The 17,487-nt window shown below is 35.4% G+C and overlaps 1 non-coding gene across 1 annotated transcript; it reads left to right on the plus strand.

Moving 5' to 3' along the window:
* The first annotated feature begins 5,104 nt into the window (after positions 1 to 5,104).
* LOC124889152 lies at positions 5,105 to 5,210 on the plus strand. The gene has a single exon (XR_007047764.1). It is a non-coding gene; the product is annotated as a small nucleolar RNA R71 (small nucleolar RNA).
* The last annotated feature ends 12,277 nt before the right edge of the window (positions 5,211 to 17,487 follow it).

Raw genomic sequence — 17,487 nt, forward strand, 5'->3', positions numbered from 1 at the left:
ATTTCTAGGATGATACCCATGGTATAGTTAACTTCAAAATCACCCTTATTTCCAAGATAGTGAAAATTTAGCAAACTACACACATAATTGTATATCATTGCTTTGGTATCCACATTCCTATTTCAAGAATGATGGTGACTTCCTAAAGTTCTCCTAAAACCCTTTTTTTGAAGATGGCCTTAAGCTTTCTAGAGTTTGGAACTTTCATCCATAAAACCCATTTAGGCATTTAGGGCTTTCACCCACAAATCCCAACCTATTCAAACAAGAAACAATAGAACCTATCACCAACAAACTAAATTCCATACAAATATATCACAACCCATGCACAATTGGTTCCAATTCAAACATAATCCCAAGAGGTAGATATAGAAAATCATAATAAAAATAAACACAAATAAACCAAGATGTCTATTAAAGTTGTTCATAGGAAAAATAAAGAGAGGGAAAACCACCCTTTAGACTAGAATGAATCCTCAATAGACAAATCTTAATCTATACTTAAAAGTCACTCTAATATCTTCTTAGCTCAAATTAATACTAATTTGAGCTCCAAGATCCAAGGAATTATAAAACCCTAAACTAAGGATAGGATGTAGGGTTCCATATTGATTATTTGGATTAGGGTTTGAGTCTTCTTTTGTACGAAAAATTTGGGACAACTTCGTGCATTTATAGTTTTTCCCTTGGGCTAAAATCCCGCTAGGACGCAATCACAGTGTCTTTAACGCAACCGCAGTACAGCGACCACAGGCAATTCCATGCAATTGCGGTACTTTGACCTGCTTAACTCGGTGCGATCGCAGGCAGACTCCCGCGATCACGATAACTGAGTCTATGTTCTACTTCAGGTCTTCAACTGCACTTCTTTGCTTCCTTTTGTTTCTTTTTGTAGCTCCAATCTATATCTTTTCATATCATCACCTTTGTGCTTGGAAAATGTGGATAGTAGTGCATTCAATCAAAATTATATCTCACTTATTCTTTCAAAACAAGGTAAAGTGCACAAATGATAAGTACAAATGAGTGATGAAATCACCACTCATCACTCTCTTTTATAGACTCTACATCATCTCCATCAACATCAGAATTGGACCACTCAGATGGGGTCTCATCATCACTCTCCACTCTATAAAAAGGTAATCTATCTCGGGGTTTGAGGACCTTTAATAGGCACTTTACCCCTTCCATATCTTGCTAAAAAATTTATCTCTCTTCTTCTTCCTTTTCTTTATCTTCTCATGGGAGTCTTGAAGCTCCTTGTGAGACTCTGCTAATGATGAGTATCCCCTCTCAATCCTACCAATGGTGGATCCCTATGACTTTTGCTCCTTAAAATACTTCTCATAATATGATCGAGTGACATATGAATGACGGGTAGTAGAGGGCTCTCCCAGTCCCTGTGATAATTCTCACACAAGCTCCTTAATGGCCCTCAAATCAACACCAATATCCTCAGAAGGCCTGGCTATGGATAGCCTACAAGACTTAGGCTCCTTATATGTTGACTTTCCCAAGTCAATCTTTCTTTATTTTCTCTTCCCCGATATTTCCTCTCCTTGTATTTTTAGAGGATAGATGGGGGTGCTTGGGCGTACCCAAGTATCACCAGGGTACTCCTCAACCTCGACTCTCCTATATAACTCAGTAATTAAAGAGGGAAATATGAGATGCACTATGGTTCCTGAAGAACTTCATTTCCCACATGACAAGTCGACCTATATTCAAAGAAATGTTGTCTAATATGCAAGAAACTATCCTAGCATGTAAACTCGAGCCTCTACAGTGAATTCATCCAAAGAGATGTTCCTCTTGGTAGCTTACCAAGGTACTTTCTTGGTCGGACATAGCCTCTCCGCTATCCAGCTTTCCAGCTCACATCCCTTTTCTTCAAACTCATCCATGTTTGCATTCGGGAGCCCATATATGTCATTAATTTGCTCCGCCCCAAAGTTAATCTCTTTCCCTTGGATCCTAATGATTGGGTATGAGAAAGATACTACTCTAAGATTAGCGTAGAACTTCCGTACCCACTTCTCATTTGCCCAACAAGGATCCAGAGAGAAACAACTCTACTCGGTGGCTATGAGCCTTTCATTAAATTCCAAAAGTTCTTTCAAAACTTTATCCAAACATATGCCCCTCTCTGGAAGAAACTTTGTCTTTGAAAGCTCATCATAGTATTGGTTTTGACACTCAGGCATCAAGAACTAGACTTGGTCATAATTTTCTATGATGTAAGCCTAAAAAACATAAGGACAACACAACAACATTTATCATTGATATTTTCATGCATAAACTAGACTATATTGTCAAATAAAGCTCATGGGATGGTTAATTGGTGGTATTTGAACAAGAAATGGAAGAGTAAGATTTTTTTGGTCCAGGCTGAAATTCAGCCTCAGATATGACAATCACGGTGCCACTATCGCGATCCAGTAACCGTGATCGCAATATCTGAGACCATTCTGAGACAACTTTTTCAAAAGTTTAGAGTTTAAATTTCAGGGCCAAATCATGTTCCAAAATAGTAAATTATCATTAAGGAAGTGAACAAGGTTCCTAAGTACTCGATCATGCCCGTAAAATGTGAAAACAACTAGTTAGGCATTATTTAGGAGTTTGATTGAGCACTTGGTGTGCACACTATATTTCTCATAAGTTTGAACACAATGTGGGTACTCAAGACTTCCCCATGTATGAGAACACCATTCATATCATCTAACAACCACACAATTATGATTCAATCAAAGAGTTAACAAAGGAAAGCAAAAGTTTTGGCCCTACCTAGTTCATGCATTCTAAGGCCTACTCATAACGACTATAACACGAATTCAAAGCACTTACCGAAGGAATGATGTAGGATGGATGCAAAGATGCTTTTAAATTCCCAAAATATGACCAGGAGCAGGTACAATTTAAGAGAGAATTTGAAGAGGGAGTGTGAGCAAATGGTAGATCAATGGTCATTTTAAATAGACTTGACCATGATCTCGGTCCGAGGTCTACGATCACGAAAAAGTGGTGACCGTAATTTCAAAGGCACAGGGCCTACGATCGCGGTAATTGATGGCATTTCTACACCTTAATTTCCCCTGTTCAGCTTATTGCTAAATTTTTACACATATTCCCCTGTTTAGTCCAATATGCAAAAATTTCACTTTCCCCTTCTCAACTGAATTAAAAACACTCCAAGGTGCCATAAATGTATGGATTAATCAATGAAAAATTAAAATCTATGCTACTAAATTAAAAACAAAGGATACGAGCCACTTTCATGGAATTTGTGAGTTGCCTCACACATAGTACCTTAGTTATCGTTGTGGCACAATGTCCTTCATCTTTTTTAAGTTGGATCCTCACGGGACCCATCATTCACTTCCTTATATTCGATATTGATAACTGATACCACTTGAAGCTCCATGGGTTGTTTCTTCATTTTGCATACTCAAAAGGAAACTTCACCATCATGAACTCTAAGGCTTATTTCCCCAAGATATAAATAGACAAGGTCTCTTTCGATAGCAAGGAAAGGTCAACCAAGAATAATAAGCACCTATTGTTCCATCTCACAATCGATCACCACAAAATCCACCGAAAGGATGAATCTATCTACTTTCACCGACACGTCAAATAAAATACCAATCGGTTTCTTGATAGACTAGTCCTCCATCAAAAGCCTCATCAACATCAGAGTAGGGGTGCTCAAGCAAAGCCTCCGATAAATTGTAAAGGGCATGAGATTAATACTTGCACCAAGGTCACATAAAACTTTTTCAGACTTATGCGTTCCGATGGGCATGGAATTGTAAAGGCCCTGGAATCTTCCTTCTTTTCTGCAATTGTTCTACTCATGATTGCATTACACCCATGGGTTACTTTAACTGTGTCTCCTTCAACACGTTTTTTCTTCGACATCAATTTTTTATAATCTTAGCATGCTCCAGAATCTCTTGGATGGCCTTGAGCAACGGGATATTGATAGAGATATTTCTAAGCTTAGCCATGAATTACTTGAGCTTTTCGTTCTCCTTTTTTTTCTTAACCCTTTGGAGAAACGGGAGAGGGATTTGAAAAGTGGGCAATACATCACTTTGTGGCTTATCATTCTCTACCACCTCTTCATTAATTTCCACAAAGTTTTCTCATCCCCTTCTTCTTAAGATTTCAGAGCTTCTTCTTTTGGCTCAACCACAACCTTTTTCTTCATATTCATGTGCTCAATGTTTGGATCTTTTACACCCACACTTTATCCCTCAAATTTTCTCAAATGATCCCCAAGGGTCTTGCCACTCCTAGTGACTATGGCTAAAACTTGAGTATCATTTTTTGGATTCATGACTGTGTCACTAGGAAGACCTCCTTTTGCCTAGCATTAAGTTGAGTGGAGATTTGCCCAATTTGAGTCTCTAATTTCTTAATAGAAGCGGAGTGGGACACAACCGTTTGTTTGATTTATGAAATGTCACCTTTCAATTCATGGACCATCTTTTCCATTTCCTCCACTTTCATTAAAATTCTAGCCAAGACATCTTCAATTTCGTATTTGTTAGGGTCGATGGAGTTTTTTCCTTTGCTCTTTACCCGATCATAAGGGGGCACATAATGATCATACTCTCTATCTTTATCCCTCTAATCAAAATCATGATCATGATCCATCCAACCTTGATTCCCACCTTTTCTTTGATAGGCAAGGCGGGAACCCTCCGAATAATTAGCCAAATACCGAATCTCTTTATCAAGATTCTTGGCATCTTCATTATCATAGGCCTTGGATTCCACGACATTCACTGTTTTTTTGGGCGCATCCATCACATTTTTTGTCAAAAGATCCAATTATGACATCATTTTTGCCATGTTTTCTTCCCTCTCTTCATCTCTCTTCCTTTTCTCTTTAACAACAAAGGAGGTAGTAGGGGATCCTTTTGGTACCTCGGTATCATGGGTGTGCCATCCCCAATTTTTCTTGGTAACGTTCTCAAGAAAATTTTTAACCGCATGATAAGTTAACTTTACAAGAAAACCCCCAACCGCGTTGTCTACCACGGTTTTGTTGAGCGGATAAAGAGCTCGGTAGAAGATTTGAAGAAGCATCTTATCTGGGACCTCGTGGTTGGGACATTGCATGAGTTTTCCATTGAATCTTTCCCACACCTCATACAAGGGTTCATTAATTAATTACCAAAAGTTAATGATTTCATCACAGAATTGTAGCATTTTGGAAGGTGGGAAATACCCGTCAAGGAAAGCCATGGTAAGTTTATCCCATGAAGTAATTGATCTGGTCGGAAGAGACTAAATCCATAATACCACCTCGCTTGTTAGAGAGAATAGGAAGAGGCGTAGATGGATGAACTCTTAGGCAATATGTGCAATATCAAATGGTGCACAAACCTCTACAAAATTCTTTAAATGCAAGTTGGGGTCCTCATGGTCTTTCCCCCAAAAAATTCCCTTCATTTATAGTATATACAATATGATATTTGTGACATGAAAGACACTATTCCCATGAGTAGACCGGATACAGATGACACTTGAATGACCAACGCCATTGAGTTGCTTTTCATCATTAAGAGGATAGTCAAAAGATTCGGTTTGACTTGTTTTGTCACTCATGGATCCATGTACACTACGAAGATCACCTAAGAATGAAGAAAAAACAACAACAAACATAAATATATACCACTACGGTAATACCCTAACTAAAAATCAACACCGCACAAGTCAAAGCTAAATTTCACTCCCAGACAACAGCGCCATTTTGATAATGCTTACCTATTCCATTCAAATTGGTAGAGGACGGTCGTTGTCAATAGCTCAACTTATGTTGAGGTTGAATCCACGAGGAGCGAAATTAAGTTTCTATTCCTATGGGTGTTAATAGTTACTAACAAGATACCTGTAATGTAAACAAAGTAAAATTCATGATTTAAATAGGGGGTTGATTTGAAACAAGGATTTATCAATATCAACTCAACCCAACAAATTAAAGAAACACTTATGATTTAAAATTCAATATGAGAACGATCTTGGAATTATGTCAACCTAAGGGCAACTTATGCATGGGTGCATGAAGATTTGGTACAAATGCTAGTTATTAACGATATGGTAGGCTAGGTTGAAGGCCCTTAAGGCTAGTTTGTAATCAAAGCCTCATGAATATCACACATTGATCCTCTCGAGTACCTAACGAGTGTGTCAATTAAAACCACCTAATACCTCAATTGGGCATTCCTATTTCTATAAAGATGCCCCAAAAATACCTAACTCTCTATTCACCCTTACTTCTAAGATGGCAAAAGGTAGAAAACTACATCCATTATTATCCTCTATATCTTTGTCACCCATATCCCTCTTTCAAGAATGATATGGGTTCCAAAAGTTCATCCACACTCTTCTTTCAAGGATGGTGTGATCTTTCAAGATTTTGTGGCTTTCACCCATAAATCCATTACAGGTGTTTGGGATTTTCACCCACAAACCCCAACCATTTCAAATAAGAAATAGTGAAACATATCATCAACAAACTAGAATCTACACAAATACATCACACCCCATGTATAATTTCACCTTAGGTCAACATAATCCTCAGTAACTCCTTGATGTACTTCTCTTGGCAAATCATTGTCCCTTGAGAAATTTGTTTAATCTGCAGGCCTAGAAGAAGCTCAATTCACCTATATACTCATCTCAAATTCACTCCCCATTAGTTTAACAAATTCTTTACCTAGGGATTCAGAAGTTTCTCCAAAAATTATGTCATAAAAATATATCTGGACAATCAATAGGCTACTACCTCTGGTCTTTAAAAATAGTGTATTATCTATTTTCCCTCTTTTAAAGCCATTTTCCAGGAGAAACTTTGAGAGTCTCTCATCCTAGGCCCTTGGTGCTTTCTTCAAACCATAAAGAGCTTTATCCAATTTAAGTATATGATGAGGAAAATCTATATCTTCAATACCTGGAGATTGTTTGACATATACTTCTTCTTTTGGGTTTTAATTAAGGAAGGAACTTTTTACATCCATTTAAAATGTTTTGAATCCCATATATGCAGTAAATGCAACAAGAATTCTTATTACCTTTATTCTTGCTACAAGGGAAAAAAGTCTCATCATAGTCAATCCATTCTTTCTAGTTATAACCTTGAATGACTATCCTTGCCTTGTTTGTTTTGACAGTTCCATTCTCATCTTGCTTATTTTTTTACACCTATTGGGTCACAATAATTGTTTTATCATCGGGCCTGGGGACTAGATGCCAGACTTTGCTTTTTTTCGAATTTCTAGAGTTTTTCCTGCATTACATAGATCTAATTAGCATCTTTCAGAGCTTCTTTCACATTTTTGGACTCAGTTTGAGACAAAAAGGCTGAAAATGGCATAATATTTCTAGATCGGGCCCTTGTTTGAAATCTAATTTCCAAAGGTGTAGTTAGGTTCTCAAGGGGATGAGAGGATTTTGCCTCCAGTTTTGCCTTCTGAGATTGATACCACTAGGACCAGTCCTTATGAATTCTAACTAGTTTCCTTTGGTTCTTCTTCTATTGGAGCTGGAATTTGTGACTGAGATCTTGGATCACCATCACTGTCATCACTCTCATCTGCATTATTTTTCCCTTGATCATCATCTTCAGTAATATCATCCCTTTGAATAAGAATGAGTTCTTCAACTTCTAAATCTTTACCATCTTCTGAGTTTATTTGATTTCCTAACTCATTAAAGATCACATGAAAACTTTATTCAACACATAGAGTTCTTTTATTGAAAACTCTATAAGTCTTGCTTGTTGAGGAATAGCCTACAAACACTGCTTCATCACTTTTAGAGTCAAATTTTCCCAATTCTTTCTTGCCATTGTTTAGCACAACGCATTTGCATCCAAATGGTCTGAAGTAGCCAGGCTTAGGCTTTCTACTGAATACCAGCTCATATGGAGTTTTATTCAGAATTGATCTAATTAAGCATCTATTAGTCATATAACAAGCAGTATTTACTGCTTCAACCCAAAAACTCATTGGAAGACCACTATCAATTAGCACAGTCCTAATAATCTCTATGAGTGTCCTATTTTTCCTTTCAACAACTCCATTTTGTTGTGGATTTCTAGGAGCAAAAAAGTTGTGAATTATTTTATGCTCAACGCAAAATTCATCAACTTGAGAATTTTGCAATTCAGTTCCATGAATATACCTGAATTCAACAATTTTACAATTTAGTTTCACTTGTATTTTCTAGTTAAAAGCCACAAAAACCTCATATGTTTCATCATTGGTTCTTATAAACATTGTCCAGGTGAAACTGGAGTAGTCATCTACAATAACCAGCACATATTTCTTCCTTTCTCTACTTTGGACTTTAATAAGTCCACATAAATCCATGTGTAGTATTTTAAGAGGTATGGAAGTACTCACCTGCTTCTTCAATTTAAAGGAGGATCTGGTCTATTTACCTTTAACACAAGCATCACAAACTTTATTTCTAGAAATTTCAGCATTGGCAAACCACGGACTAGGTCCCTTGAAATTAACTTGTTTAACAAAGAGGAACTTATATGTCTCAGTCTTCTGTGCCATAAATTAGTATCTTCATCTTGAGCACTTAAACAAGTAATTTCCCCATCATCCACTGACTCCAGATCAGCTACATACATATTTTTTTTATCCTTTTGTCTATGAGAATAATTTTTCCAGATTTCATGTTTGATACAGTACATCCATCAATGAGAATTTCACCTCATTTCCTTTGTCTAAGATTTGAGATATTCTTAGAAGATTATACTTAAGGCCATTCAAATAATACACATCCTCTATTGCATGATGAGATGATTTTCCAATCCTTCTAATACCTTGGATATACCCTTTTTACCTTTTCAAGAACACGCACCTCCCCCTTGAAGTGTGTTGAGGGGGAGAAAACATTCAACCCTTATAGTCATGTGTTTTGAAAAACCATTATATATAAATTAGTTTTCGATGAAATCCTTTTTTTCTGTTGCACTTTCTTCTTTATCTTCATTAGTTGCCATAAGAGAAAACCAGGAACCTGAGAGGATTTTCTTATTATCTTTTTCAGCATGAAACCAACTCCATACTCTTTATATTTCTCAGATTCATTGGAGGAGTCTTACCATGCAGCCAACACCTTTTTGATTATACAACTAGCTGCATCCTGTCTCTTGATTTTTCAAGATATTGCTCCTTCTTTGGCATTGGGAAATTCCTAATAAAATCTTTAGGACCACCACCTTTGTAACATACATCAATTTTGTCATTCCTTTTAGTAAGTTGACAACTTTTGTTCATTGCTCTAACAATCTTTGTTGCCAGAAGTGCAACATCAGTGTCTTTCTCACTTGAATCAAACTCTAAAGCCTTCAAAGTTTAGAATATCTCCATTTTTGCTTCCTTTCTCTTCACCCCTAGCTCAAATATAGAATTTGCTTTAATTTCCCAGGATTTTGGAATAACTCCCAATATTGTTCTCAGCTCTTTGTACAAGGGAACCTTTTCTCTTATTTCCTAAATCAGTGAAGCAGCCATGATGACCAAAACACTCTAGGTATGAATCTTTTTGGGTGAAACGGCTATAATACCAATTGTTGGAACCTTGGGGTTGCACCACACAGTGAGGGACCTAGTCCCTCAAAATCAATCACAGGTAATAGAACAATAAAGCAACTGTGAAGTGCTTGAAATACCAAAGGCTTTGTAGGAAATTAACAACACAAAGATTTAACGTAGAAACCCCCTTTCTCAAGGGAGCAAAAACAACAGCTTGACCTAACAAGCTTTTTAAAAATTCACTATAAACAACCTCTTCATTATAGACTCAATTTCAACCTAACTCTAGGCTCCTCCTACTTATAGTAACTCTACTATAGCCTCACCTTGACAACTCAGCCAAGACTCACTTAATACGGGTTAACTCTAACCAGTTATAGACTTAGGAAACTATACCTAAAGACTCTCAAAGAAACAATAACAATACATTACTCTTATAGAATGAGTACTATAATTACACAAAAATATCTAACTCAAGAATGTTTTCACTATCAGCACACTAAGAGCTTGAGCTAAAATTAAGTTTTTGCCTTTTTCTCTTTTCACTCTTTTGAATTTGCAAAATCCACTTAATGAAGAAGCATTATTTTCCTTTTATATTTTATTGGTGATTAGGGTTGAAATGCTACTAGACCAGGTGTCCTTAATAGTACAAACAATAGCTCATAATTTCTTACAGGACAAATTTGTGCTGACGTGTGCCAACTGTACTGTTGCCTTGAAAATCTAGGGACCTTGTCCCTTGAAGTCATCTACTCATCATCAAAATAAGATACAACACTACACATTTTTCATTAAGGGTAATTAGGTCTTTTCTCTTTCTTTACACTATTCCCACGACTTAAAACATTCCCTTAGCCCTACTTCCAGCCATAAAACAAACATAAACACTCTTTTCTCTATCAAATTCCCAAGATAAGAACCAAAGTTGGGGTTTCTAAGGGTTGGTCCTCTAGGGGTCAAAGTGTAATTTTTTCTCCAAATTCTTGGTGTTTTCAAGCATGTATCTCTTTCCTAGTCTTGTATTTTTATCTTGGCATACAATGGTTTGGTATTTATATGGTTTTAATGTGTGGTTTTGGAATTTGGGTTGAGGGTTTGGATGGTTATTGTTTGAATTGTATTCCCATGGTTTACATGTAATTTTTTAGGCTTTATTAATAAATTCGGAAATCAATGGGTGCATAGATACAGATAATGGAATGGGTGTCGTGTATTCCCCCAAATTGTATGGATTTTGGTGTTAAAATTGGTAATAAACTCAACCAACCTTATGAAATTGGCTTTGAAAAATGGCCATATGCATAATCTAACCATTTTTTAAACTATTGTATTAATGACTAAATAGATAAAAATGGTTTTGAAAGGCCTTGGTGGCCATGGATTGATTTTAAATTTGAACTTTTGAGTCGTATGGCTAATTGTTTTGGTTTAGCATAATGGAATTGACTTGCAAGCATAATTAATTGGTATGATGATACCATCTGATTAATTTGTAAATGGATGACTCCTTGGTTAAATAAATGGGTTATATGTAAATGTTTTATTTGGGCTTAATGGTGGTTGTGTAGCTAGTTGTGTAGGGTGGAGGTTCCGAGTGGACAGATACTGGAAAACATATTTTCCATTATAGGGGTCTTTATGACTGTATGCATAGTTCACACTTTATATATACTTTGGATTGGCTAGGGTCGAGGCATTCCCTTGCCCTTCCTTGGATTTCTCCAGTTTATGTGGCTAACACACACTGGGCCCTTCCGATGGGAGAGATTGACCCATATAGCTCGTGGGTATTTTAGGATGGTTGATCTACACAATGCAGGATAATGGTATTAAATCTTATACTAAACCTTTTTCCATATCTCATCATCTTATATATATATATATATATATATATATATATATATATATATGTATACATGTATGTGAACATGTACATAGAGTTTGGACTTGATTTTAAAATGACATTATTTTATCCCTATCCCGTGTTAAATTCTAACACTCACCTTTCTAAATTTCCTAGGATGCTACATTCTTTCATAATGTAGCGTTCGAAGACACTTCTTTTATCCATGTGCAACATTATGTGATCTGGCTCATTGGTTGGTTTTACGATAAAGTAGTGAGCTTCCATATTTCAGAAAGCTTGGTCACTCTATTCGATACCTTTACATATATTAGAATTAAAGGTTTCACATTAAAATTATCATTGTCATTATGACTTTCTTGGTCTGGAGCATGTCCCGACTTAGTTTGATATTCAGATTAGTTTAGAGGCTTTTGTGGACATACATGGGTTGGATGATGTTGTTGACTCTTAGAGCTTATTTTTGAGTTACATTAACTATTTTATCTTTCTTCTTTAGTTGTCTTTTTATTTTTTATTATTTGGATTTTGCTCGATTAAACAAGCTCTGGAGTGGTCTCAGGTCCTCAGTGGGCTTGAGATACCCATCACGACTAGGCCTGAGGTCAGGTCATGACATGTGGTATTCTCCAAATTTCGAATGTAGGTCAGATTATCATCTGCTCAAGATTATGGTAGAGGACATCTCAAAGACTACTTTTCAAACTCGTTATGGGAACTACGAGTTTTTAGTTATGTCTTTTGGCTTGACCAATGTCCCAGCTGCTTTCATGAGTCTAATGAATAGAGATTTTAAGTTGTTCATGGATTCATTAATTATTATGATAGTTGATGGCATATTAGTTTACTCTAAAAATGAAAAAGAACATGAAGCTAACTTACATACGGTGTTGGGGTTGCTTAAGGAGAAGTAACGACATGCTAAATATTTTAAATGTGAGTTTTGGATTTTTTTCAATGTCCTTCTTGGGGAACATGGTTTCTAAGAAAGGATTTATGGTGGACCCATAGAAGGTTGAAGTCATTACTAATTGGGCTAGATCGATAACTGTGATAGAAATTTGTAGCTTTGTGGGATACGATAGTTATTACCATATTGTTAAGGGTTTTACTACCATTGTTTCATATATGAACTCCCTTACATAAAAGAAACTTTCATGCATGGGATGACAAGTGTGAAGAGAACTTCCAAAAGCTCAAAACATTGTTGACTTGGGCCCCAATACTAACCCTTCCTATTGAGGGTACAGATTTCATTATATATTATGATGCCTCACAGTTGGGTTTACATATTGTTTTAATGGAGGATCAAAATGTGATTGCCTATACTTCCAGACAACTACTGAAGACCTTATAAGAAAAACTACCCCACACATGATTTAGAATTAGCAGTTGTGGTATTCGCTTTGAAAATTTAGAGGCACTATCTATATAAGGTGAAGTGAGAAGTTTTCCCAGGCCATTGTAGCCTACAAAATATGTTCACCCAAAGGGATCTAAATTTAAGATAGAGAAGATAGATGGAATTAAGTAAAGACTATGATATCTAAATCCTAGATTAGCTAGATAAAATTAATGTGGTAATGGATCACTATTTTAGAAGCTAGTGAGAATATGATGTTTAGAATGGGTGAAGGTGTCCTAACACCCATTGGTGAGAGAGGCATAGTTTCTTGGATAACGATTTTCTAAGATTATAGAAAACTAACAAAGAAAAGTTATTTGTGCATTGGAAGTCAGGTCCATATTTTACGACCAAATCAAAAGCAGGTAGTTTGAGGAAAAGAAGCTAAGCAACTTCTGAGAAAAGGTGTTACAAGGGGAGACAAGAAAAGACATTTTTGATGATGAGGTGCATTAAGAATTTTAGGGTAAATATGGGTACCCGGTTAAGCAATTTGATTTTGACTATTCTATTAGAGGCTTATAATTCTAAGTACTATTTGCATTCGGGTTCCAACAAAATGTATAGAGACTTGAGGCAACATTATCGGGATGAAGTGGACATTGTGGATTTCATAACTAAGTGTTAAAACTGCCAACAAGTAAAGTATGAACACTAAAAGACTAGTGGTATGTTTTAAAGAATGCCCATTTGATAATGGAAATGGGACAATATAACCATAGACTTTGTGGTTGGCCTTCCAAATACTTTGGGAAAGTGTGACTCTATATGGGTCATTCTTGATTGGTTGACTAAATCGGCTCACTTTATTCTAGTATTAGTAGATTACAATTTATCTAAGTTGGAAAAAATCTATGAGAAGGAGGTTGTGAGGATACATGGGGTACCAATCTCGACTGTGTCAGATAAAGGTACTCAGTTCACCTCTAATTTTTTAGAGAAATTTTAGTTGGATTTGGGGTCAAGATTAGATCTAAGTATAGATTTTTTCCATCCATAACCAATGACTAGTAGGAGCAAACTATCAAGTGCTTGAGGACATGTTTGGGGCTTATGTTATGGGCTTCAGGGATCAATGGGACTACTACTTACCATTGTGAAAATTTAGCTACAATAATAGCTACCACTCTTGTATTAACATGGCCTTTTTTAAGACCTAACATGAAAGGGGATGTAGGTCTCTAATTTGATAGTTTGATGAATTTAAGTTGAAATTTTAGAGCTCTAACATTCTCAAGGACACATGGAAAAAGCGAGATTCATATAGCAAAAGCTTGTAGTGGCTCAAAGACGACAGTGCAGATAATAAGGTGAGAGATATAAAGTTTGAGAAGAGGAGAAGGTACTATTAAGGTGTCACCCAAGAAGGCTGTAATGTGGTTTTGCAAGAAGGGAAAGTTAAGCCTAAGATACATTGTACCTTTTAAAGTTTTAAAAGGAGTGGGGTCGGTAGCATACAAATCATCCTTACCTCCTATTATGTCTGAGATTCACCTGGTATTTCATATTTTTATACTGAATTTGTATCATTGGAATGGTTATTACATCATTCATTGAGACCCTGAATTATTTAATACAAATTTTTATATCAAGAGGAACTAATTGCTATATTAGATAAAAATGTGAGAAAGTTAAAGACCCAATTCATTCCTTATGTGAATGTTTAATTGAGAAACCATACTATTAAAGAGGCAACTTGGAGACAGAGATGAACATGTGCAAGTGATATCTATACTAATTCATTGACCCCTGTACTTTTCCTTTGACTTGTTATGTATTTTAGGGAAAATTATAATTTGGGGATGAACGAGTGATAAATTGATTTTTAATGTAATGACCCAAATTATTTCTATTTGAAAGGGGGATAAAATTGCACTTAGTCTTTTCTTAGTTGATGTTTGAGAAATTCAGGGTCAGTCCAGGATTGGATGATTCTTGAGGGTGTGCTAGTCTATAGAAATATGGTAATAATGTGATTTTTGGTAGAGATGTATGAGATGATAATTCGATAAATAATGAGTTTAGGAGCCATAGCAACTTTTTGCACTTGAAATAGAGTTGTCAAACTCTAGTTATAGAGTTTAACATCTAAGGGTTGATTCGCAATGTCGTAATTGATGAAGTGTGCTATAAAATGAGCATAATTGAAGAGAGATCCTGAGTTTCTGCCTCAGACCACTATAGCAAAAAAATTGTCCTCTACATAAAAAATAAGTACCACCACAGTAGCCTTTATATTAAGGTGCAAATTGCTACAGTGGTAATCTAACCACTGCGGTGGTAATTAACCATTGTAGTGGTAACGTGCCGTATTTGATAATTTTAAAATCCAAAAAATATTTTTTACTCCCTACTTTTGGAGTTTTTCATCTTTGGAGGTAAGTTGTTACATTTTAAACTTAAATTACTTCACATAATCTTGGAAAATCATTAGAATAGAAGTTTGTGGTGGAATTTAGGGTTTTTGAGCCAGTTCATGAAATTGAGGTAAAGTGTTGAGAAAAAGCATAAAATTAGTAGATGATGATCCTAACGTGTTATAAAATACTAATGGGTGTAGAATTATGGTCATTCATGTGAATTCAAATAGGCTTCATGAGGTTTAAAGGATAAAAATTCTAAGATAATGAAATAGGGTACGTTTGTAGCTAAAATTAGTATATATCGATTTTTACTTGTTTAGGGGATTTAATATTAAAAGGGGAATGTATTCATGTTGTTATAGATCAGAACAAGTTGAACGGGAAGAAAAAGGCTAAACGTGGCTTAAAGGTGACTTTGAGCAAGGATTCAAGGTAGGTTAAGGTTTATTATAGTAATTAGACTTGCTATACTTTGTGCTTATATGTGAATTTGAATATTGTGATGTCTTTTGAGCACTACTTATGATTAATGATCTTATTGTACTACTTATGATTAATGATCTTATTGTATACTTATTCATACTGATATTATTGATAGTGATGGTGATGATGTCGATATGCAACCCGTAATATTCATAAGGTTGGTACTGATTGTGATGTTTATGATATTATGATGATGTTAATGAGCTAATATTAATGTTGATAAGAATGAGAAAAGAAAGATATTATGCTCACATCTTGCATTCATGTATTCAATATGTGCATTAAATAACCACTTAGAACAATATTCTGTGGTGGAACTACTTGTTGAATTTAACTACGTGTAAAGTTACATGGGTGTGAGCTTATATTTTTTCTTAAAGTGAAATACCATGATTTCCTATTTGTCATTTATTATGAGTTCTTTGTTGATTGCTTCACATCTATTCGATTTACTTATTCTTATGGTGTCGTATTGAGTCGACATATGATGCCTACAAGTACCTATTATTGTACTAATGCTACATGTGCTTTTCTTTTTATTGAGTTCAGAGTGTGTTTCGGTATTTGAGAAAAGACCTCGACTTTAGTTAACCGTTCTAGACTCAGTTTCAAGTGTGAGAACTATGATCGGGCAACTTTTGGATCTTCTTATCTCTACTTATGTCCCTTATTTCAACTTAAGATATTCCTTTATTATTTCAGTTTTGATATTTTATCAACTATCTATTTAGACATTCTTATATGTTGTTATATAGTGACTTCCGGTTCGTAGAATATAATAAGTAGAGGATTTTGCACTTTATTGGATATTGATATTTATGTAGGTTTGGTGTTTTAATTATTGGTAACATGTAGTAATTCTTACTTGTTTAATGAATATGACAATAGTACTTGAGTTAGTGATATTGAAATTAGTATAGTTCTCCCGCTATAGGTTAGGGAACCATTTGGATCATGACAATATCCTCCCTTAGATTTTTTTGGTGCCTCTCCTTTTCCCTTTCTACCACTTTTAGGAGCTTATCTAACAGCATGCTTTCCTAACTTTCTTTCTAATACTTACCTACATCTTTAGGAATTTAGAAAATTGTCTCTACCCAATTCTTTGTTTGTAAAGACTCAGTGTCTTATTTTGTAACTGTATCACAGTTGTTTTCTACTTGAGATTTATCCACACACTGCTTCTCCTATTCCATCTACTTATTATTGTTAGCCTCTATTACTTTCTCCACACTAATACCTTGAATACTTTGGCTATTAATCCTTGCAGGTAGTTGTTCTCGATCATTTTTATCTTTGTTACAATCATTAGCTCTTTATGAGACCACAACATCTTCCATAAATGGAACATCATTATTTGATGATGACTTACTCATTTGTTTCTTACCAATATCAAGTTGATAGTTGGTCATAGAACCCTTTTTGGGACCTTCCTTTTTGTCAGTGTCGCCTTTGGGAACTTTTTTTTTCACTCTATCCTCATAATGAATAGTCTCCAAAGCTACAAACTAATTTTGTGACCCAATAATATCTTTTAAATTATTAGTAACCTGTGAACTCTAATTATATTTTGTCTTTCCTTTCAAGTTTGCTACTTCATCCCAATCTTCACAATTCCAAACAATTTCCTACTTTTAATTTTCTAGGAAGGAAACCAGTAGGTTGTTGCTATTGTGTCTTTCCCTTTTCACTTGCCCATTTTTCTTACTGTTCTCAAACCCAACATTAAAAACTAGTTCTTTTTTACTGTTCTACTATATTATTTGTAATTCAAGGTGAATAACTTTACACTCATATCCATTATGC

This window comes from Capsicum annuum, chromosome 11 (assembly GCF_002878395.1).
Source record: "Capsicum annuum cultivar UCD-10X-F1 chromosome 11, UCD10Xv1.1, whole genome shotgun sequence".
Taxonomy (NCBI): Eukaryota; Viridiplantae; Streptophyta; class Magnoliopsida; order Solanales; family Solanaceae; genus Capsicum; species Capsicum annuum.